At 33.6% G+C, this 26,070-nt stretch overlaps 1 protein-coding gene across 17 annotated transcripts in view; it reads right to left on the minus strand.

The window, feature by feature from the left end:
• Positions 1-26,070, minus strand: part of LOC133839345 (TLD domain-containing protein 2) — an 80,822-nt gene that overhangs the window by 49,023 nt on the left and 5,729 nt on the right. For 7 of the 17 annotated variants that reach the window (XM_062270816.1, XM_062270812.1, XM_062270810.1 and 4 more), the window contains exons 1-2: positions 11,669-11,827; positions 10,554-10,902 (exon numbers count right to left, since the gene is read on the minus strand). The exons of 4 other annotated variants lie outside the window; for them this stretch is intronic. The gene's annotated coding sequence lies outside the window, so the exon portion shown is untranslated. Of the gene's footprint in view, positions 1-10,553; positions 10,903-11,668; positions 11,828-26,070 lie in introns of those variants that run through there. 6 more of the 17 variants (XM_062270830.1, XM_062270829.1, XM_062270828.1 and 3 more) reach the window with 1 other exon arrangement.

Consider the following 26,070-nt stretch of genomic DNA (forward strand, 5'->3'; position numbering starts at 1 on the left):
AGATCACCTGCAGTCTTAAAGTCTTCACACAATAATTCATAAAGTTGAATCTGTGTTAAAACTATAACATAACTCGTTAGGAAAGCGTTAATTGTCATTGCAACAATTGCATAGATCATCCACAATCACTTTTAATTCATGAATATTTCACACATTAATTAATGAAGTAGCATTTGGGTTATAAATATAACACATACATCATGAGTGATTAAAATGTATTTAAATCTTCACGGATTATTAAATGTTATGTCATTATTTAATCACTGCTGAGATTTATATTATTCTATATTATTGATGATTAACTTAATCGATCAATCAAACTATCGGCATGGCATAAAAATCATTAATCTTATCACCATAAAGTTTGTAGTATAAAGAGTCAGCAAATGTTGGCACACATTTAATAAATGTCGTATTATTTTAATTATATGCTGACTCAACGATTAAATTCAATTTAAAAATCAGCATGAGGAACATAGGAAACTATTCTATACTGATGCTAGAATTCCCAAATAACTTAAAACTGGGTTTCAAATCGATATTTTAAAAAAGAGTTTATCTAAGCAGCTAAACAGGTTGCAGAATCAACAACTAATTATAGCTAAGCTAATCACATTAAACAGATGAAGTTAAAGATTTGATCAATCAATCGAAAGTTCATATAAACTCAGTTCTTTTATTGGAATTTCAAAAAAGAAGCAGCAAAAATGTTAATCAGCATGTGAGTTAGAACATTGACAACAAAAGGCTTTAGAATCTCTTGGCAGAATGTCAAAAATGTTGAAAGCAAGTTTATTGTTATTGCTATTGTTATTGGCCTATTAAATTTTTAAACAAAGTGGAAGCGGTCCTCAGTCCTCAGTCCCCAGTCAAGTCAATAGACAAAACACATATGCCCCAAAACTCTTGGGTGTGTGTGAAATGTGAAAAACAAGTGCTAATAATTTAAATTAGCTGAAAACTTCATGACATCATGACAATAGCCCAACCTACGACAACAACATGGCAACAGAGCTTATGGGAATAAAACGATATTTACAAAATAAAAATAATAATAATAGTACTAATAAAAAGCTGATGATGACGCTTCGTCGAATTGGACGAGTTAAAGGGGCGTGTCTTTGGGCTGACAACGAAATCGAAATCCATATCGAAATTGAAAGTGCTCGGTTACATGTGAAGTAATATTCATTTAGATAGGTATGTTAGAGATATATCCACACCCACGGTTAGAACAATGGAAGTTGAATGAAATTATAGTAAACTCTCTAATTGCATTCAACTAATCGAGTATCTGGGGCCTGTAAACTGTCAGTTGTTAGAATTTAACGCCTGGTTGACTATGATCTCTGTCTCTTTTTATCAGATATCTTGCCGTTTCCCTCTCACATTCGGTCTATTGTCATTTGTAATTCTCACGTCAATTCGCTGGCTATAGATCACAGCAGGGCTATAATTGCTTCTAGTTTATTCAATACGATGGACAGTTTAATGTTTACATTGTGCTTAACAGGCGAGAAAGCTCGACGGGATTACAGATTGTTTGAATCGAATGATTGGGCATTGAGACATTCTCGTTTGAAGTGAGTTATTAGGCAGACAAATGTGTGATTAGATACGCACTATCTACCGAAGTATATGCATGGTAAGTAGTGTAGTGGAGAGTGCAGATTTCTGTAGTGTTTTTTGTCGCGCTTTGGCAAACACTTCAAAGCGGCTATAAAACGTGTAAGCCCCATTTGAGCGTTTGAAGTGGGGTCTTATCAAAACAGATGCCATAATAAGCGCTCTATAGGAAACAAGCAATTTGAATAAGATCCGACCCCGTCAAATAATTATGAATAAACGAATATATATTCGCTTTAACCTTGCATACGCGTTAAGTGCGCAACTGCGACTGCGACTCAGACTCAGACTGACCACAACCGGTCAGTCTCAAGGCATTTACATTGGCTGCTTGAGAAGCGAAGCGAAGTGAACTGAGCTGAACTGAACTGAAGTAAAGTTCACGCTTGAAAGCCGGGCGAGATACGAGTACTCATAGTAGTACTCACAGTACTCACACAGTGCTACCTAAGTACTCACACATGTCTGCTTCGAGTCTGGGCTTGGGCTTGTGTCTCAGTCTGAGTCTGGGTCTGGGTCTAGGGCGTATTTATCAAATTGCATTGGGCCATGAAGGCTCCATTCGTTTTGCGTTGGTTTTTCTTTTTGGCTCAGCCGCCGATCGAAGAGTCCCCCATTATGCATCCATTGTTCACCAATTGTGCAATGCGCATAAATGAATAGAAATGATACTCCAAAATAAAAATAAAAGAAGAGAAAAACAAATAAAACAACTAAATCTTACTGTGTCAATGTCATGGCCAGCCAACCGAATACAAATGAATAACAACAAAAACAAAAAAGAGAAAAAAACTGGTCGCTTATTGTCAAAAGCCATTCATCTCGGGGTTTTGTGGCCTATCTGTGACAAAAATTTTCCATAGCATGGGAAAACAAGGCGTGCAAGTGGAAAACTACAGCACGTGATAAGAGCCAATCACTGATAACGCGAGCCACGAGTGAACATTGGATTTGGACCAAGCAAATGGTCTGAGCATGTCTGCTTTTCACACTTCATTGCAAATGCAACAAACAAGTGAATGCAAATTCATTTCGATGACTAACTCAAGGCGCTAGCCAACTGCCAAACAACTGGAGATAAGCGAGATGAACTCAGCTGCTCAGCTGGACATGGCCAACAACAATAAGGGGTAAAAGGGCCAATTCAAGGCTCAACATTGAAATGGCAAATGCAAATTGTCAATGAAAGAACTGATAAACAAGCATCATTCATTGAAAAAGCAGCTGATTGCTTGTTGATTTGATTCACAAATGAAAAAACGCAATAGAATAATTTATTTTGTATAATCAAGAGGATTCTTGAAGAGCGAAACTAGTGGAAAATATATTAAAGTATAATGGAAATATTACACAGCATGAAAAGAAGAATTTTTATTCAAATGTGAGTAATTTCATTAAAGAAATTTCACTTAATATTTCTTCTAATATCTAATGTTATTCTTCTTTTAATTCTCTCTTTAATAATGTGACAAAAAATATATTCTTAATGAATCATTTTAATAATATCATGTGAGAGAAGAAATAGAATTTGGCACTATAACCAAACAGACTTTCATATATATCAAATATAGAGCTGAAGACAAAATTTACCTTAACAGATGCGAGTTGAGTGAACACATAAATAAATAATCAGTCTCTCATCAGATTTCGCAATTGTGCTTTAAACTGAATAAACATTTCGAAAACTAAAACATAAATAAACAAATGCATTCGACTTTTGTTTTGTAACCAATTTAAATCAGCTGATTTAGCAGTTTGAACTTTGCTTTTTGTACCATCGTTGAATTAATCGAGAAATGCTAACCACAAATGGCTAATCTCGAAGCTAAAATTGGATTTTCCATGGCAATTTAGTGATAAGCTCAGCGACGTTTCAACTGAGTAGACGCGTAGACAAGAATAAGAGCTATTAATGGCACAATGAAATTGTTTAGTTAAAATGGTGTGTGCCACACACACACTCACACACACACATACAGTCGCACTCATACACACGTGCGAAATTGCACTTTCGCTTTTGCAGTTGCTTGCACTGCACGACGCCGCAGTCGAGCGAATGTATCTCAAAGATACAAAACGTACGCACCCCAAAAGCGGGGGGGGAGCGGGGAGGGGAGAAAGAGCGACACAACATTCCGCGGCCAAATGAAATGAAACGCAAAAGAAAGAATACGTAAACACGAGTGCGGCACGTTTGCCCGACTACAAGATACGTTATAATGTAGAGTCCATATATTTGCTATAAATATAATTCATGACTAAGTTAAATTGATTAAGAAATTGTATCAAATTTTAATGCTCAAAGTCTTATTCCGCAAGTTCCACAATATTAACATTATATCAAATATTCGCCAAAATTCTTTTAATATCTACAAATTCAATTCATTCTCTATTATCGCATACCTTTTTATCTTATACGCCTTTTGTCCCAATTTCTGTTTGCAGGGTATTCAAAACATATACTCACACTCACCTCACAATCGAGTGAACACAACTAAAGATACAAATTTATCTAATGCTATGCGACAACTAACAGAAAAATCGCGTGCCAGACAACAACACAGAGTGTAAGCAAAATAAAAATATGTATTTCAGATATATTTGTGTATCTGCAAAGTGCATAAGTTAAGCAATCAAGCGATGGAGAGCGAAAGGAGAGAGAGAGAGAGAGAGATCATTTAAATATCATATAGCGATCTGTTTAGCTTCGTATATTCGATGCAATCAATAAGATATAAATATATTTATTAGTTTGCTTTTAACCCAGTTTTATTGTTTCTGCTCTGCTTAAGATAATGATCATAAATCAAGCATAGTAAATAACTAGACATTTATGTTTCACAGCGATCAACTTGGGTTCTTATTGTTGGAATTTAGCCAATTCATATGTTAAATTATGTGGTTTTTAACACGCCAATCACCCTTCAAATATATATATTTTATTATTTCTGAATCTCCATAAGGCATCCCTGTCTTTCGCCCCATTTTACTCCCTTCTCAAATATTGTGCAGTAATGCGAAATAACCGGTTGCACAAACAATTCGCTAATAAGCGACTTAAATTCATAAATTTGATATCATATGTGACACAAACAGCAAATATTCACACATACATATGGATTAAACAAACACTTGAGCAAATGCAAATGTTGTTTGGAATACCTAAGGAATTTCCAATTTCAATGTACCCAAAGTAGTTTGTTGTCAACGATCGAATTGAGATCATAAATCAAGCAATTGGCATAATACATTTGCTCTCGAAATTTGTAATTGTATTTATGCTCTTTGCGAAAATAATACAAATCAAATCGAGAAAAGAAAACAAAACTGGTCACAACAAGTCGTTGAACTTCGATTGCGTATGTTCGTATGTTTTGCACAAAGATACAAATGTATTTACACGTGTCTCAGCTACTGTTTTGCCGTACATTTCTCATTAGCCAAAGTGTCAATGGGCAACAACAATTGCAAGACTAAAATCAATTACATTTTGTCACTAAAAAAAGAGAAACACAATTGGAATGTGCTCGCAATATATTCGAAAACAGTTCTTAGAATTAAATCTAGAATATATTTAAAAATATTAAATTCAAACAAATGATTTACATTAATTATCTTTTTAGTAAAAATTTCATAACTTTAATTTTAATAACTATCTTTATTGTAGCAAGTGATTCAAGTGATTTGATTTGTTTCTAGTTGAAACAATTTATTTAGCTGTCAGTGAAACGGTTCTGTCCATTTAATCATAAACTAACTAGTTTAACACTTGTTCCGGCTGTTGCAATTGCAATTAAATTGAAACCTGAATATGCTGTTTATGGGCTGGGCAGTTCACGGGGTGTGGTCTAACATAAAATCATTGAACTATTACTTATAATGGTGTTTATGGGAGCGAATTCTACGTGCTGCGATCGTTAGATCAGCTTGCAAAAAATAACCAACAATTTCTCAGTTAAAAATAGAATTCAAATATGCACCTAAGCCAAACACATCGTAAATATTAAGCACCAAATTATTCAATAAAATTCAACAATTTTTAGTTACATAGAATAAAGAGTACACTCAAAACAACAAAGGTCTAATAACATGATTTTTGTTTTAGTTTTAGTTCTTAATTTTGGTTTTAAAAGTGCGTGATGAACATCATAATCTTTAAGTTAGAAAACACATTTTGATTTAGAAAATATTTAATACAAGACCAAATTCTTATTAATTAAATGAAAAAATTTTATAGTTTTAAAATTAAAAATCTTATTATAAGAAAAAAATAAATAATACTTTTATAATTTTAGTTTGTTTTAATTTCATTATTATTTTACTACTACTTTATTAGTTAATTTGCGAATTCAATCATAGCAGCATTTCAAAACAGAATCTCCTCTCTTAGACTACAAAGAAGAATTGTCTGGGACAGATCGATTAATTGAGCTATTACCGAAAATACTGAAAACTAGATAAAATCTTTAAAGGAATTTCGATTGATTAAAGAATTTTGTAACCGAAATCTAGTATATTCGGTATTTTTTGGGGATAATTTCGCATTTTCAGACAAATGTTCTTAGACTTAAGAACTTCTTCCTAATGTATGTCATATATCAAGAACACAATTTGTAAGATATAATTTGTGTATAAGCTGGTCTTTTCTTTCAGTGTATTTGCATGGCTAATAAATATTTTGATGTCTTAGAATATCACGTATGCGGCAATGCAAATCCGCATTAGAATCAAACTCAAACACTTGACAACCAGAAGACAGCGATGACGTCGAGTTCCGGGAGAGGAATGCGAGCTGGGTGGGAGGAGGGACGGGGGGCAGCAACTTGCTTGGCGGGGCTTCGGTTGTGGCGACAAAAAAATGACATAATCCGTAACCGTGACACTTGAGCCGATTTCGTGTGTGAACCTGGACAGGCCGCAAAGAATGCTGACAGCCCGAGTATCTGTATCTATAGCTATCGGAATATCTTTGCACTAGCACAATTCAGAATAAGAAAAAAAAAAAACAAACCTGCTCGTTTTTGTTATTGTCAATAATTATGTATATTATATTTCCAGTGCTCAATCAACAGATTTTGTAAGCACTGAACAAAACGAAAAGCAGAAAAAAAAACAAAAGTTTTTTACTATGGCGGAAGTGTTTGGCTTTTGTTTGCAAACCAGTTCGAAATTTGTGCCTGCGATTTTTGCTAACTACTTTCATAACTATGTGGCTGAGATCTGTCTCTGTATCTGTATCTGTGTGCTTTGTGCTTAATCGAACCCAATCAATCGTCAAGTTTCTGTTCCGCAAATTGAATTGAAAAATCAACAATTTTGCTTACAAGTGCGACAACAACAATAACAATAACAACAGAATGTTGAAGCAATTGCGAAAACGCAAGACGGAACCAAATCAGCGATATTCAGTAATGGAGACCCCTCCTAGAATGTTTTGCTGATTGAATATGCAAAACGGAAATGTTTCCTATAAAAAACTATTTCAAAGTATTATATGTGGGTTGCTCGAGTGATTAATAGATTCTTTCCAGATAAGAACATTCTGTACGCAATTAATTTGCATACTCGAAAATATGTTTATTATTAGTTTCCAGCTTAAGATTCAAATCTGCAATAAATGTAAAATACTATAATATCGCCCACACAATTTCTCGTTGATTTGTAATGCGCATTTCAATTAGTGCACAATTTGTTACAGCCAAAAAAGAAAGCAGAAATATTATATATAGTCATTTGAAATACACGATGAAGCATTTATTGGCACTTTAATACCCTGTACATATTGAATGTGACTTAAAGGGTGGGCACAAATTTCCTCTTCGATTCGAATACTCTGATTTGTATGTTTACAGATTGATTTATTAAGGAACTGATCTGTTTTTGAGTAGAGGAAAGAGATGGAACGGAATCTGTACACAATGAATGCGAAATAAATTGGTTTGTGTACAGGATATATCTCATTTTGTTTGGTAATTAATTGCGATAAAGTCGGCAGAAGCTACTGCGAGGTCTACAATGGAAGTGTGCTTATTAAATCATCGACATCATCGACAACATCGACTTCATCAATAAATCACAAACGCACATATCGAAAATAACAACAGCAACAACAGCAACAATAATAACAACAGCAACGAGCGACTCAAAGTGCTCTTTGTACAGATACAAAAGCCGCAAGATACTTGGGGGCTTAAGGAGCCATATGAAGTGTCTTTGTGAGAGACGCGATTGATTTTTTGTGAAATATGTAGTATGCATGAACTCGTGTATTTATTTGTGTAATTATGACATTTTTTTCACGCCATGTTAAGCAAACAAATAACAAAATCACAGTAAGCCTCTTTGTCTGAGAGACAAGCGAGCGAAATAAAAACCTCATAAATAAATCAAAAATACAAAAAACGACAGCAGTAACAACAACAACAATTAAAAGGAAAGAAAACATTATAAATTTATATACATATGTATATGCAAGGGCCCAAGATACGTTCTCTGTACACTCAGACAAGCCTTCTTTTGATAGCAGTGCAAACATTGTGTATATAATTTTTGGGGGGAGATCCTTAAAAAAAAAACGAAAAGACAAAAGCTATAGATAGTCATAATAATGACAGCGATACCGACGCAGAGACTTTTTTGCTTCCTCATACGCACACACACTCGCACACGTTTTAAATATAAATACATATTGAAATTAATTTAAGCGCTACGAGCAGCCCAACGCATCGCATCGCATCGCTTGACGCTCAAAATCAATAAAAAGATACAAAAGTATCTACGCGACGCGACGCCTTTTCACAGATGCATCTTTTACTTTTATTTTTGTGCACTGCGATTTCCGCATTGCTTTTTTCGAAATTATTAACGCATTTAATTCAAATAATATTTTACAGTTGTCGGAATTGATTTGCATAGCCAGCCACGCCCCATTGCGCTACGCCTTCATATACACAGCAATATATATTATAAATAATGTTTTGCAACGCAAAATTTTGCCGCCTGACTTGGTTGGCCTGAATTCAGCGTTAGTTCGCATTAAATGCTCATACGAAAATAAATCTGTTTATCTATAGATACGTTTTGTTTTTGTATTTAATTTCACCTATCGCAGCAGGATCTTTAAGTGTCTAGGCTTCAGAGTCCAAAGTGATAAATGATATTAATAATCGTAAATGGAAATGAAAATTGTGTCAAAGCTTTCGATGGAAAGCAGAATAATATAAAAGCATAAAAGCAGTAAATTTATGATGCTTACGCAAAATTCAAAACAACTCCTTATCAACTAGTCAAATATAACAGCCAGATAGTGAGTTACCAAAACTCAATGCTAACATAAATATGTCCAAATATGTAAATAATTTATTTTCAAGATAGGCACGAATTAATAAATTGACGGCTTTTAGTCGCACTTGATTGATGGTTAGCAAATTCATAGAATATACTTGTATATATTTTTAAATATTCTTATCATAAAATGTTTTGTAATCTCCGCCAAAGAATCGCATCGATATTATGGAGCTTAACATTGATAGTGTCCTTTAAAATTTGCTTTTTTTTTGCAGCACTGTTTGACATTATGATTCTCTCAGTTGAGCCGACGATGCGGAAAGAGAGAGCGTGTGTAAGAGAGAGAGAGAGTAGCAAAGAGAGAAAAGCAGAAGAAGCAGCCGCCAGACAGTCTACAAAATCTGAATCTAAAGCAGGTTGTACCGGATTAGCATAAATTGTGTAGAAAATGGACAACAGTTAGGAAATGAAATTGCAACTTTTGGCTGGCTTTGGCCCTGTGTTAGACCCACATACCGCATGAAATACCGACACATATTTATATCAGCCATTAAGCCAAATGAATTGTGAGTCAGTATTTAATGTTAATATGAGTGTTTGCACAGGTTTGGCGTCTCTCTCTTTCTCTCTCTCTATCTCTGCTTTGGACTTGTACATGTAAATCGTATACGTATACACCTGTTCATATATGTGAGTGTGTGAGTGAGTTCATTACTTTTGGAATACCGTTGCCTTTTTAATTCTCTACACAAATGGCATGGAAGGGCCATAGACAAAGTCAAGCTCGGCTCGGAAATGACGACCACAGCGAAGACAGTTAAACTTGCGTGCTGAACTTTTTTCGTTGCTGGGGTTGTTTTGTTTTATTGTGCTGATGACCTTAAATTAGGCGTAGGTCTTCAGTTTTTTTTTTCGTTTTTTTCACTTCTCTTTCATATTCGTCGTTGCTGGCCAAGTTTGATTTGCTTGGTTTTTTTTTAGTATGTATTGTATTTGGTTGGTCAGCTGTTTTTTGTGCGCTTTGGCCTCAAGTTGTAATAAATAACAAAAATATTTTATACACACATAAGAAATAACAACAACAACTGGCAATAACAGTTGAGAAGGGGCATGGCATGGAATCATGCCATCAAAATGCCTTGACCCGCAGGCAAAAGAGCCGAGAATAATGGCAATAATTTTTTTTGTTGGTTAACTTGGATTAGCACAGCGACTAATGTGAATACATTTGAACACATACATTCATATGTGCATATAAGTATGTAGACATAAAAGTGAATGTAATGCAGTAAGCGTCAGAAAATGAGAGGACAATAACAATTCCAGTTGTAGACTTTTGCTCTTTGTTGCTTTTTTGTTTTTTTGTTGTGTTTGAAAGAGTAAAAGGGCAACGAACAGCAAGCAGCCTAGACTGCAGCAGCACAAAGCAAAGAAGGGCTTAGTGAGAGCTGAAGATCGAGAGAACGAGCGAGTGACACACAGAGAGCGAACGCGTTGAGAGAGAGAGAAGGCTTGGCAGCTTTTGGGCAATCACTGCTTTTGCCTATTTTTATGGACCTATTACAGAGCGCAGGCAATGTTGCTTCCTATTTCTTTTTTCTTACATCATTTATGCGCTCATTGCACACATACACACACACCTGCTTTTAAGCTCCGTTCGCTTTATCTTATGTGAGACGATGTTGCCTTCTGAGCTCCGGGCTCTTACTGCAGTGCTTTGATTCCTCTTCCTTCTTGATTTCTTATCTTTTTTCTTTTTGTTGTATTAAGCAAGTAAATTCGTTAAGTTGTTTTAGTCACATTTCTAACTGGTATATAATTTCACTTTTATTTATCACTCTCGTTAAACTTTATTTCGTATTTATTTGGCACAAGCACTCGGGTTTTTTGTAAAATTTATTAATTTTCATTAATATTTTATGCAATGCTTAACTTGTCTCTCTCTCCCTTTTTAGCACCAGGCGAAGAAGAGTATAGAATTAGTGCACTCTGGAAATATTATTTAACACATTAAATATATTATATGGCGAATATGAAATTTTTTGACTCGTACACGAACACACACACACTCACATTATCCCAAGTTTTATTCGTGTATTTTTAAATTTATCTGCGCAAAAGATTTGCAAAGGTCAGTCGAAATTTCAACTGAGAATTTATAATTAAAATTACTTGTAATTTAGAAATGACAAAAAAAAAATAATAATGCTAATTGCATGCAAAATTTCGTGAGCAATTTTTAACGGCGTTCCGTTCTACCACAAAAATGGAATATAACGGTAAAGAAAGACAAGTTGAAGTCTTGAAAAATCAAAAATGGAGACAAATATGGTTTTGCTTCCACAATTCGAATCAATCGAAAAACTAACCACGAAATGGGCACAGACAATATCAGACAATTGCAGCAACAACAACAATAACAACTTCAACAAGTAGCAACATTGTCATTATTACTGCTGTGGATACAACAAATTAAAAACCACACACTCTCTTTGACGCACACATTCAAACGTATCCATATGCAGTCAGACATACAGATAATTTAACAATTAAACAAAACATGGGAATGTGCGACGGGGTATTTTATTATTATCATTCGTAATTTTTTTTTTCGTATTGTTTTAAACAATTTACAATATTTTTGCGCTGTCGCTGCACATTTGAACCCGTATTTGCATTTATTTATGTATTTTATTTAGCACGTAACCGCTTTACGGTATTGTTATTATTATTATTCATATATTTATATATTTACTTTTTTCTTTTCTTTATTTTTGTGGCTTTGGAGAATACGCGCGCGCGCGTTTTTGTTTAAACGAGCTTTACAAAATAAGAGTTTTTGCTGTTTCGTTTTGCGTTCGCTTCGGAGCGATTTGCTTGCGTTCGTTGCAAATGAAAAACTTAAACTGATCGAAAATTTCTACCGTGAAACGAACGTGCATGGGTCTCAGAAAGCAGGCAACAAACCTCAGACAAAAAAAAAACAAAAACAACACACACATAAAAACAAAAACAACACATACAATTACCGAACGGCAACGAATACGAAAACGATCTTTGGTTTTGACGTCGCTGCTGTTGTCGTTGTCGCTGCTTCTGTCGCAGTCGCTGCCGCTGCTGTCGTCGACGCTCTTGTGTAAATTATGCTATTTATTGCCGTCGCACAGTGGAGCCGAAACACATGCGTGACAAATTTAGTTGATTACAAATTGTCAGATTGGACAAGCGGGTGGAGTAATGGTGTGTCATTTGATTTACTTCAACTGGACACGTGCAATATATACTTAAAATTTAAATACATTTTTAAATTTGACAGCAAATGCAAATATTTCAAATACATTTGTCATCAGTTCAGGCCCCACAGTGCGCAGTTTGTTTGTTTGTAGGGCAGCCAGCGCTCTGCGCAGTGCGCACTGCTCTCAACTCTTTCGTGTGCTCTCACTCTCCCGCTCAATTACTCTCGTTTTGGCCTCTCTCTGGCGCTCTCTGCTCTCTGTTTGTGCTTCACTAAACATAAACTTGTTTTTGTTGGCAAGTTTAAAGCGCAGCTTACGGATTGTTTATATATTTAGTTGATTTTTAAATGTTGTTTTATATGATTTATATTTAACGTTACGCTACGCTACATAAAAATGCATTTTAGTCATTTCCTTTAATTAATCTGCCAATATATTCTGAAGCGTTCAAACACAAGCCGAGCTTAACATTTCATTAACATTGAGATGACCTGTTAAAGTTACGTGCTGCTGGCAACAACACCACAAAATGTTGCTAAGACATGTTGCTAAACACGTAGCGTGAACGCAGCTGACTGTTTTTTTTTTTTTGCCACTGTGCATGTGCAATGAACTTGTTTTCAATCGGGATTATTTGCTGTTTATTTACGTTGCATGTGTATTTGTTTTATTTATTTAATTTTGTTTTATTGGAGGCTAGTCGCCACATGACTTTGTAATTGCAATTAAATTACTCATACGCACTCTAAGCCGGCCTATAATTACACATAATTGCATTGCTCGACAGCAGCAATTTTTAGTTGAAGTTAAAACCAAATCATTTCCTGCCTTTAGTTAATGTAGGTCATGTGCTAGGGTGAAAGTGCGAATGCCACCCTCCGCCCATAAACCATAAACAAGTTAAACAAGGAAATTTTGCTAGAAGGCCACAGGCGCTGTTTATAAACAATTAACATAACTTAACTACTCGTTATAGATAGTTATATATAGTACATTGTGTATCAATACTTGTCAGCCTTGAACATTGTTCAATGTGTGAGAATTTCTTTTGCTTTCAACGCGCCATGACTCGACTTGAATTACAAATTATGCAATTTCCAAATAAAACACAAACCCACTTCTTCGACTTCGTCTTCGTCTTCCAATCGACGAAAAACTGCAATATCATTTTACACTTCTGTTGTGGTTTGTTGTCTGTCGTTCGTTCTCTTGTTGAATTCGGACTTGAAACCTTCGAAAATATTACACAATTTGTATAATAATTATTAATAATAATGCAATTGCAATCATAGCTATCACAGCACTTTATGTTCGGTCGTGTGTTTGTGGTGTGGCATACAAAGTCTCTATCAACATTCAAAATTTATTGTCGTCTATAATACTCTTATTTACTTCCTTTACGACAGCGCCATAATTGTTGTTGATTTAGATGCTAATTAGCTGCGAGTCATAAAACGAAATAAAAATAAGTTCTCCAGAAAACAAGTCGGCATTTTAATTGATTCGATTGGCCAAAATAAATAATAATACTCAGTATTATTGCCTGCTTGCCTGCCTCAATGCAATTAGTTAGAGAAAAAAAAACACAATCTATGCGATTCAAATACATTTCGTAGATTTTTGAAAAATTTTCTGCGGTTCCTTGACACACAACAAAAACATACACTGTATTTACAGTTTTCGGTTTTCATTAAAATTTATTATTTTCCTCTACAACGATTATTTGTGTTTTGTGTATTTTTCTAGCAATGTTTTCATACGCGCTCGTCCGCTCTTTCATTGTGTTCCTCTCATATTTACATTTATTTATATTTATTCTAGATTTGCAGTATTCTCAGCTACTGCCAATACAAACAGAAATCAACCACATATGAACATGGCATATAATATTGTTTACAGATCGAAATAAAAATACCCACAACGGAAAGTAAGCCAAGGAAATGGCCACAGATCGTGTTAGGTTATTGCACTTTTAGTGTCTAACTAAAGCTTGCAAATTTTATGAAGAACTTTCGAATTGCATTTAAAAAGTTCAACTAAAATATATTACTTCATTAAAAATAAACTTGGTTGTGACACCAAAATTGGTTTGTTGCTCTTTTTACATTCATTGTTTATTTACCCCTATGGCTGCTACGATAAAAGTTTCATCACGGGTAATAAACACTAAACTTATTTAACAAACTTTTTCCACACTGCATTGTGGACCTAGAAAGGCATTAGTGGCGCCCTCTAGCTGTCGTTGCTAACAAGCTGTTTGCTTGCGCGCACACGTGTTTTTAATGTGTTTGTGTAATGCATTATAAAAGTATGAATCGACATAACCATGGTCGTGTGTCCCGTCTGTTTTTAAACACACTAGTTCCTCAGTTTAAAAATGTAGAAATGTTGCTGATACTTGCTATAGATATGTCATTACCATATGCTGTCATCGGAATGATCGGTTCAATTATTGAAAGCTTTATAAATTCTTGAAAGATCATTGCCAAGTTCAAAAGTTGAATAATAAAAAAAGAATGAAATAATTACTGATGTATAGTATATTTTAAAATACGTATTTTTAAGCAAACAGTACTGAAATAAACAAATCAATGTATTGAATAATTGGAAAGAATAGAATGGAAATGATTACAAATCTATAATAATGTATTTTATCAAAAATATAATATTGACTGACTTCAATTATTATACATTTATTTCATTTACTTAATTTTTAAATATTTGTTATATTTTCCTGTACAAAAAAGCCATCAATCAAAACACAAATATATTAAATTTAAAAAAAAAAATGCATTAAATAAAACATATATCGTTAAATTAATATATTACCTGTTTGTAAATTCATTGCGTAAAGCTTTAACTTTTTTTTAACGATAGCGAAATGAAAAATAGTAGTTATACCATTTAACTTTCAGTCACCCTCAAAAAAGTTTTATTATTAAAAAGAATATTAAATGCCCTTAAGGAAAGCAGCTGCTGAAATTCGCAGTCACAGACTTTGGAAATTAATGCGTTCAACGCTGGGCAGCTTTCAGTTGAACTGTTGAATATGCAAAGCTGAAAACTGCTTCAGTTATTATTTTCATTATTATTATTATTATTATTATGTCTTGTGTTGTTGCAATTTCGTCTGCCGCATGGCGGAAGGTGTAAAAAACGTTTCAGCCGAGTTTCGACAACTCTTTTTTGTTCGCTCTTTTTTATTTTTGCAGTTTGCTAAAAATAGCTAAAAGCGACAACTACAACAACGACTGCGACTGCAGCAACAACAACAACAACAACAATGACAACGGCAACGACATCGTCAGCATTGATTGCAAGTTGTTTGGTTTTGCTTTTATGCTGGCAGCGAAGACGACGACGACGACGACGGCGATGTTGGTGTGGTCCAGTAATGAAAAGAAAAACCGGCTTGACAGGAAAACACAATTTTCGTTTAAATGAGGAAAAAATGCAAAAAATTTTGTACAACTCGGCGGGCGGAGCGACGCCGACGTTGACGTTGATGTTTAGGTTGGCGCCAATTGTCTGGAAGTTTAAATACCCTAGATATAGAGATGGGTATTTAGAATCGAAGATTCTAGGCATCGAAATCTACTCCCAATATTTAAGTAAAATGAAAGACAATTGAAATTTATTCATGAAGTAACTAGACGTCCTTAAAAATTTGTGAATTTCACTATTATTATTTAAAAATTGTTTTAAATATGTTAAGTAAAAAATAATAAATAACTATTTCTGAAATTGTCAAGATCTGTACAACTTCATATATTATGTTATTAAACTTAATATATAAATGAATGTAAAACTTAAAGTCTCTTTTCTTCTATGAAGTAATTTCAAATAAAATTTAGTATACTATTTTGATCATGTTAAATAAAAATAATAAATATTTCAGTAATTGCTAAGAAATTTATATGTTCATATATATTATATTTCATAAACTTAACTGAACTGAACTGATTTGTAAAACTTAAAATCCCCTTTCATTTACTCATTACAGGGTATTGAAAAAACCATATTACAACAAGCAACTTGTATTTTGGACTGGCTGGATTTTTCAACTGTTTCATTACTTTGTATATATCCAATACGATTTCGGACTCGGACCTTGTTGTTGTTTTTTATGTACCTTATTTGGTCAGCTGACAAATTGGCAGCCAATGGGCCAAAAATATACAGTAATGAGGTTAACGTTCCTCTCCACTAACCCAATGCAATTTGAATTTGTGTGCACTCAAATTATTGCAGGCCTCCATTTTCCTCATTTCATTGAAAATTGCATTACTAATTTCGAGTTGTTACTTGTAAATCTGACGATATGCTAAAATAAAACTAAATAATAAATGACAACTAGAAAATTTGTTAAATACTTCCTTACGCTTCTAATTTCTTATATAAATTAAAGGGTAAAAATATATTAATGTAATAATAATTTTAAAAAAATTTATATAAATTCGAGACAATATTTAATTTTTTTGTAACTAAAAAAAAGCTATAAAATATTCTCTTCAAAATAAAAAGCGATAGAAACCTTTTACATATGTCGTTTAAATGTAGTTATTTTATTTAAAATAAAATAAATAAGAAAATGTAAATTTACTTTATAATTAATTATAAAATAAAAATCAATTATAAAATAAATAAATATAAATTTTAATATTTTTCTAGTTACTGAGAAATTTGATGATTTTTAAAACCCATTCACTAAATTAATAAGAAACGTGTTTATTTATTTAGCACTGCGCAATAATACTTAGTAAATCGAATCATAACAGCTGCTGTCGTTAAGCTCGGTAATTTCATTAAAATCGGCTTGTTACTTTTTATTTTTATTTTTGCGTAAAAAAATGAATATTTTTAACGATTTTCTAAAGATTTGTCATTGGATAGCAAAATAAATTAGCATACAGCAATCTAAAATTCAAATCAATTCGCCAGGAGGGAAGTGATAAAATTATTGACAGTTGGGGACTGAAACATTTGTCATGGCACGTTTAAATTATTCATATGCGAGTGTCTGAGTATTATTATGTGAATGGTCGATGAAATATTTGATCAATTTCAGTAGCAGTCGACGTTGGGAGATAAATGTTCATAGATTATCATAGTGGAGAGCATAGGTGAGTGTGTTTGTGTATCTTTTACCCCCGAGACTGTATGATAAATTATTTATTTACAAAACAGTCAACAAAAATATAGTTTAACTATTTGTTATCAACTCTTTAACAATTTGCGCATCGAGCTAACAACAATTTGCCTATTTTCATGAATGAGGTCAATGTCAGTTATACAATAATTCTTATTGTTGATTCAATATCTACGTATTTCGTTTTATATTTATTTATTTATTTTGTAATATCTTTTGCTGTGGCAAAAGTCAAGTCATTATTTATTATATATTTTATTTGGCCCGACAGTTGGCCACATCAATTATAAGAAGATTTGTGCAAACATGCAATCGAATTATTATTATTAATTATAATGGCCCATCATCGTATCACAAGACTTAAAAGATATATGAGTCCGCTTTTAACTCAAGCAATGCTACAGCTCATAGAGAGCCACTCAATTCTAATGTTAGGATTTTTCGTTTTTTTCGCTGGGAACAGTTTTGTTCTGTTCACACACCTCTTTTTATACCCGCTACCCATAGGGTAGAAGGGTATTATAACTTTATGACGCCAGGAAATGTACTATATGTAACAGGTAGAAGGAGGCATCTGCGATCCTATAAAGTGTATATATTCTTAATCAGCGTCAACAGCCGAGAGTATCTGTTCGTCTGTCTGTCTGTCCGTCTGTCCGTATGAACACCTAAATCTTAGAGACTATAAAAGATGGAGCTATAGTTTTTTTTCGACAGCATTTGCTATGTTTGCACGCATATCAAGTTTGATTCAAGTTTTTGCCACGCCCACTTCCGCCCCCACAAATTGACAAAATTCGAATAATAATTTTAAGCTAGAGTCGCAAATTTTGGTGTATACAATAATAACTATAGTCCTTGTGATTGTGATAGTCAAATTTATTAAAGACAAAATTTTGGATGGGCAAAAACGGAGTCTTAGTTGATTTGGCTGACAATCTGGTATACTTTGCAGTATTTTGATATTCCAAATATATCATTTGGTACATTTGCGGTATTTTACCATTTTGTAGTATATTATTTCGGTATATTTTGAGAATAATACCGCAATCTTTTGCTTTTATTCTGAGTACCGGGTATCTGACAGTCGAGCACACTCGACTGTAGCTTTCTTACTTGTTTTTGTCTATCTGAATAAAGTTATGTTTTAAAAGTTGATTAATGGCAATGCTGATAACACATTCATGAGTAATTCTCACACATTATATTTGAAATTGAACTCAACTTTGCTATTCTTCACTTCAATATCGGGTCTGCCATTTATAATCCTGCTGCGCCAGCTGCGAAAAAAGCCAAGGCCAAGTTCTCTCAACCACATCGCATTTTTTCCCATTCGCCTGCGGTCATTTCTCAATGCAAGCGCTGAAGACATTCCAAAGCATGAGACAACGTGACAAATGACAACAATAACAACAAACCATTATACTTATATGTGAACCTATTGCCACCTCCAGTCATTCCCTCTCCTTCTCTCCCTCTCTTCACCGCCTTCACCACTCACCCACACCGCAATCATATTCAATCTCTTCCTGCTCTGTCAGCGGGTGCACGTGCTACGCACCACGCACGTAGCATAAAGCAGTTGCTTGCGTCAGCATGTGTTGGGTATGCTCGACTGGAAGATACCCTGGCACAACTCTGAAAACATGCATCTATTAAAGTACAATTTAACACCGGTTTAATTGCACTTCACTAAAAAGGAATTCTCTAGATAAATAATCAAATTTAACTTCTGTGAACAAGGATTGACTCAATAAGAAAATAGAATTCATTGAATAAATCTTTTAATTAGCAAAAACTATTAACACATTATGTTGAAGAATGGTTTTCAGCTTTAAAAATTTGAGAACATAAACTATTTGGAGACGAAGTTTACTTCAGTAACCATCGCTAAAAAATCTTCTTAGATTTAATATTATATTATTGCTATAATGTATTTTAATGTAAAATAAAGGAAATGTATTATAGTTAGGTATGTTATATGTATCAAGTCGACTAATGAAAGTATTATTTTGTAAAATAAAGGAAATGTATTGATTATTAACTCATTAATACTTAAAGTTCCCTAAAACAACCTTTTCGATTTTATATTATTATTAAAATTTGTAAAATTATTAATATTTAAACTACACCTTAAACAATACAATTTTCTTTAAAAATGTAACCTTAAAATCTCTTTCACAGCACTGCATTCTAGTCGAGCATACCCTATTAGGTCCCTTTTACCGGGTACAGTAACTGCTTTAAATATTAAACATGTCGTTGTATGCCATTTAATAGCAATAATAACAACAATATAACTGCGCCTCTACCATACACTGAATATTGTTTGTTTATTTGTTTGTTGACAAAAACGCCAGCCAAACTGAAGGAAATTTTATGACATTTTATTGGAGCTCTTGGAAAATTTTACTTGCTCATGTTAGCTATTTACCTACTTGCTACTTGCGTCTGTACATATGTTTTCTTTCTCTCTATCTAGCTCTCTCTCTCTCTCTCTTTCTCTGATTGTGTTTTGTGGCTTATCGGCGGCATATATGACTTTTGTCTCAAAGATTTTCGGGTAAATAATATTCAGAGCAAATAGCAGGTAGGGCAACAAATACGATAAGCAAGTGTAGTATATATGGAATAATTGGTTCAGAAATGAGCTGAAATTGTTACAAGTATTTATTCAGAGAACCGTAAAAACAGATATGGAAAATTCCAATAGATTTTTCCATATTCTGTTTAACTTGTTCCAAAATATTTTTAAAAGTAAATATTTATGTCTGTTCATTCAAAAATATTGTATTCAAGTATTTATAGTTTTACTCTTTAATATTCAAATATTTCAAGATTTTGATATTTCCAAAAGAAGCTAAGAATAACTGAAATATCCTTAAATATTTATATTTCTATAATTTATTCGAATCATCTAAGTTCATCAATAAAATTTTAGCATTAAATATTTATGTTTATTCATTTATTCATTTTGGTTGAATATTTTCAATATGTAATATCAAAAATATTGTGTATTTATATTACGTTTACTATATATATTTTAATATTTTTGAATTCATTTCAAAAATTCAACTAACTACATCAGAAAAATATATCGTAGAAAACCAATCTGATAAATATCAAACATTATTAAAAAGTTAACAAACTACAAATTGCACATTGCATTAGCATATCTATAAAAATGAGAGACTAGTTTGCATAAAAAGAGAAGGTCAGACACAACAAATGCGTAAAGAATAGAAATATGTTTTTTCATGCGTTACTAAACTATAAAAACGTTTGTCTGCCTTTTTAAGGAGACAGAACAAAACGCTTAAACGCAGCTCGAGGTCTGCTGTCAATCAATCAATGCATCAGCCACGCCTTTTGTCTAATCTAAATTGAGCTGTCCGATAAGCCATATATAGAGACAGAGTGACGCTGACGATGTCGATGTTGATGTCGATGACGATGACGATGACGATGTCGATGACAGTCCCCCGAGTTGTTGTCATCTGTTTGTCATATCCTTGTTTACATGACGAATGCTAAATATCATTTTGTTTTGTGTTTAAACCCATTTCGAAAGTGATAAATTTGTAAAGCAAATTTTTGATCGCAGTACGCAGATCGTTGATTTCTGATTGTTTGCTGTCTAATGCAAGGACAACAACAATAACGATAATTGTTGCTAATAAATAATTTCATTTATCGATGTTTGTAGATTTGATATATGCGTTTGGGGAAATGAACGGCGCACTTGGTTAATATGTTTTAATAAACAATAATGATAGGTAATTATATCAGCATATAGTTGGCTATGCTTAGCTATTATTATATTATTGATTGAATGTCAAGCATGTGACATTGAGCATACCGTTACAAGGGTGTAAAAATAATCAACAATCTGCTGTGTGGGTCAGTGGATAAATGGAAACTTACTTTCTACGCATTCACCTGTGTTCATTAAAAAAAAACAGTGCGACAGAAGCATATAACTATATTTTTGTTAGTTGATCGCTTGCACATTGTTTTTGGTAAGTGGAATATAGAACATAAAAACAAACAAACTTACTTTATATGTTACACATACAGCTGTGTTCATTAAATTAGCAGTGCGATAGAAGCAGAATTATTTAAACGATTTTTGGCATATTCCTTTTTGTTAGTTAATCGCTTCCACATTGTCTTTGAACATATGATAGAGATGACAAATAAGCAAAAACTCTGTTTTGGCTCTTCACTGAAATAGCAGTGTTTGATTTTCTTTCACAAAATGTGCCGAAAATGATTGTAGTTTCTTGAAAAATGAGTTTAATTAAGTTCATTATTGTAAGTAATATGACAATACACAAAAACTATTGAAAAAATTTAATTTTAATGGGTAGAGGACCTCAAAGAAGAAAGGGAAAAATATATGTAGAAGATTTGGCCATGAATAGAAATGCTCAGCAAATTAATTATTTTAAATGTGCATTTAGTTTCAAGCGATTTAGGATAATGCTCAAAGAGAATAGAGAAAGTAAGAAATTCTTAGTAAAATTTAATAATTAATGTGCACAATTAAGCTAAGTGCATTTTGCAGCCACATGGCTCGAAAGAATACAGAAATATATGTACATAGATGTGTACATAGTTAGCACTGCTTGTGCTTGGATAACAAATATATTTCGTCGCATTTAATAAAACGAAATACTTTTTTTTCTTATTTTTGTGTTGTATTTTGTTTGTTTACAAAATGTCAAGCGAAATGTCAACGCTAAGCAGCAATGACAATGGCATTGTGTCCACAAAGTGTCTCGAGACATGAAAAGACCAGACTAAGTAATATAGAAATATATTTATATATAGCCATAAAAGTGCTTTTTATTTCGACCCGAAAAGCTAGGGGAAATCTGTTGAATATTTATGAGAGATGCAACACAAAGTTGTAATGCATAATTGATCACACATGTGCGATTGTCTTGTAGGGCATCATAAATCACAAGGAAATGAACAATTATTATAGGGTATAGCAAGTGCTTCTAATCGTAGTGTTAATGGGCTGATTAAAGCTTATGAGTGTGATTAAAATGCCACGAGCAGCACGTTGTCCCACGTCCCACGGATTATGGCTAACACAAAGTCAGTCAGTCAGTCAGAAGTCAGTCATGGAATCAAATGATTTATAAAGTGAAATCAATGTCAGCTCAAGTCAACTACTTAAGATTAAGTCGCAAAATAATAATACTTTTAGCAAACAAAAAGAAATTTGTTGGGTTCAAGATCAAATTCCTTTTCCTACAAAGTGTGTAATTAACCTAACATTTATTTGCTAATTTCTCAACATTGTTGCAGGGAAATGAAGACGAAAATTGATTTTTGTACTTAGAGAATTGCCGCGCGAATGTTTATTAAACGCAATTTGCATTCACAATCGAGCGCTTAATTGTGGCAATTAATTCATATTCATATATGCTCAATCGCCTCAAGAATCTCCCACATTGCGCATACGCCTCGTAAGCCGATCAATTGAATACTTTGCGACACACAAATTTATGAATTTCATAATCGTTATGTAAAGTGCCTGTCGCCAATGGACACATAAACTGTGGCAAACAAGCCCAGTGCGCCCAAGCTGCCAACAGCATCCGCAACATTTGCAACCGACGCTGACAAAGACATAACACTAATCACAATTTGTGAGCCACAGCTACACCAGTCACAAAAATAAACGTTGCAGCAACAGCAACAGCAGTAGCAGCAGCAGCAATGGACACATTTGTGTTGCATTTTATCCTCGGCTCGGCTGAAGAGAAAGACCACAACAAGAGCAAACAGCAAACGGCAAGCGGAAAATGGCAACAACATTGGCCACAACATTGACAATACTCGTAGCAACGCCCACCTTGCAGCCCCAACCGATCAGCTAACATTGCACTCTGCACAATGGTGCCAGAATATATTTTGAGAGTAGCAATTTAATACAAATTGGATAGTAAATTTCGTAAATCGACACTTTGCAAAATATACTTTTATACATTTTTAACACTTGTTGCTAACTATATTTTATATGGTGAAACTATATAAAATTAGGTAAATATTAATTGTATATATATATATACACAATACGTTCTATAGTTAACAAGAACTATAGAACGTATTGTGAAACTATATAAAATGAGATACTTTACTATTAAGAATTTGTATTCTAAAGTTCATTAAAGTATTTTCTATTTTAACTAATGCTCTCGTCATAAAATGAACTTTTTCTTTTACAAAGTCAAAATTTGTTTTTTAAGAAATTTGTATATAAATCAAGATGGTTTAGTTTTAATACAATGCCAATTGTTAAATCTAAATTGTAATGCCAAAACAAAATCTTTTTTATATTTAGAATTTGGTGTGATAATCTTACTTCTACAAGTATAACTTAGAATAAGGGAATACAAAATGTATAAAGCTTACGTTGGTGGTTTTTTCTTGTGTTTTTAAGAAATTTGTATATAAATCAAGAGTGTTCAGTTTCAATAACAATGCAAATTGTTATACTCAAAATTGGTTATTAATCATGTAAATCCAAAAGATTTAAATAAAAATCATTTTAATATTTAGAATTCGGTGTGATAATCTTACTTATATAACTCAGCATTCAAAAGAAAATAAAAAACTTGTTTAAAGTTTACTTTAAGAAGATTGAAAAAGAAAGACCACATACTCGATCTACTCGATTAATAAATCCAACCAACTAAAAAGATGTTATATATAATAGCAGGGTTCATTAGAAAACTGATATTTCAGTTAATTTAATATTAACTATACAATTTACTTATTGTTTAAACAGACAGATTGAAGAAAAACAAGTAAGAAAGTTACAGACTCGACATACTACCCAAATTTAATAAAGACAAAATATTGCGGTATACTACCGAAAATTAAAAATACTAATATACCAAATGATATGTTTGGTATATCGATATAGTACACCATTCAAAATATACCATAGACGGCACAATGTACCAGATTGTCGGCCAAAGCAACTAAGACCCTAGTAAGTAGGCGTTTTGTCCATACAAAAGTATTTCTTTAATAACTTCCACAACTTTTATCTGATCGCAACCAAATTTTCAGGAATCATAACTACTGTATAAACCAAAATTCGCAACTCTAGCTTTAAAATTACGCTTGTTATTCGAATTTGCGGGGGCGGAAGTGGGCGTGGCAAAATTTGAAACAAACTTGATCTGCTGCAAACATAACAAATGCTGTCAGCTCTATCTCTTATAGTCTCTGAGATCTAGGTGTTCATACGGACGGACGGACAGACACACAGACGGACAACGGACAGACGGACATGGTTATATCGTCTCGGCTGTTGACGCTGATCAAGAATATATATACTTTATTGGGTCGGAGATGCCTCCTTCTACCTGTTACATACATTTCCTGCCGGCACAAAGTTATAATACCCTTCTACCCTATGGGTAGCGGGTATAAAATTTACTTTGGTGGCTTTTTCTTGTGTTCTAATTTACAATAGCTTCTGCGCCACTGTGCGGTGAGCAATCAATGCAAATTATAGCCAAAAACAATGCCAGAAACAGTGGCAGTAGCAAATGGCAATATGTTTGTGTGATTGTTGTTGCCATTGCTGTAGCAGCAATTGTTGTTGTTGGTGTGGCTGACGTTGACAGGCGCAGTGAAGCTCATCACAGCTGCAAGTGAAAGTCAAACATGAATTGCACACAAGCACATAGAGTTACACTAACACACACGCACACACACATTTAATTTAGCAGCTATTTAGTGTGTTAAGAGAGGGGAGAAGGGGAGTCGAGGACGAGGGTCAGCGGGGCAATGCTGATGACGGCCATTATGTGTGTGCATCGTCTCAGGGTCAACAGCTATTTGCAGTCACTGTCAGTGGGAGTGCTATGTGTGTGATGTGTGTCTGTGTGTGTGAGTGAGTGTGTCTGCCATTAAGTAATGCGAAGCAAACGCGATGCAATTCAAAATGGCCCAAAGGATTAGTAAGCGCCCACACACTCGCACACACATTATCATCGTGAAGAAGAACAACAACAAAGAGACAAGAGAATGACAACATCATCAACATCATCCCATCATCATCTCATCAATATGGCCCCGAGCAGACGCCTTTCGAGACGTGTTCGGCATCGCTATGGCCATCTTTTCATTATCAACTCAATAAAAATATTCACACATCTAAGTATAAAACGCTACCCAACTTTGAACGGAGGCGTGTCCAGCCCCTCAGTCCCCTGTTTGCCCCTTCGGTATATCTCTCCTAAACACACATTGTTCAAATTTCGGTTGACGTGTTTTTTATGATTTTGTTGTTTTTTGCTGAACCGCATTTCAATTAGCGAATTCGACAGATAAATTCGTGTGTGGGCAGCAATCTGGACGGAGATGACTAAAAAACTGCGAACAAATTGTGTTAAGATTGATTTAGTTACGCTTGCTAAGGTCAAGGCTAAGCTATATACGAAATAATATAGAATACATTCGCTAAATATTGTAAATGAATGAATAGCTGTCAATATATAGTGTCAGATATTTCTTATTAATTAAAGACTAGGGATATACTAGATGCTCAGATATAATATAAGTTATATTTTCCTTCATAGAAAGGATATGATTTATTTTTTGTTTATTATATTAAATCTAGTATTTAACACTACATTTTATTTTAGAGAAAATAAAGTACTGGATGAGATATGATTTATATTTATTTTGTTTAATAAACTAAGCAAATTTTTCTTTATAGTTACTAAATATTTATATTCC

This window comes from Drosophila sulfurigaster, chromosome 2R (assembly GCF_023558435.1).
Source record: "Drosophila sulfurigaster albostrigata strain 15112-1811.04 chromosome 2R, ASM2355843v2, whole genome shotgun sequence".
Taxonomy (NCBI): domain Eukaryota; kingdom Metazoa; phylum Arthropoda; class Insecta; order Diptera; family Drosophilidae; genus Drosophila; species Drosophila sulfurigaster.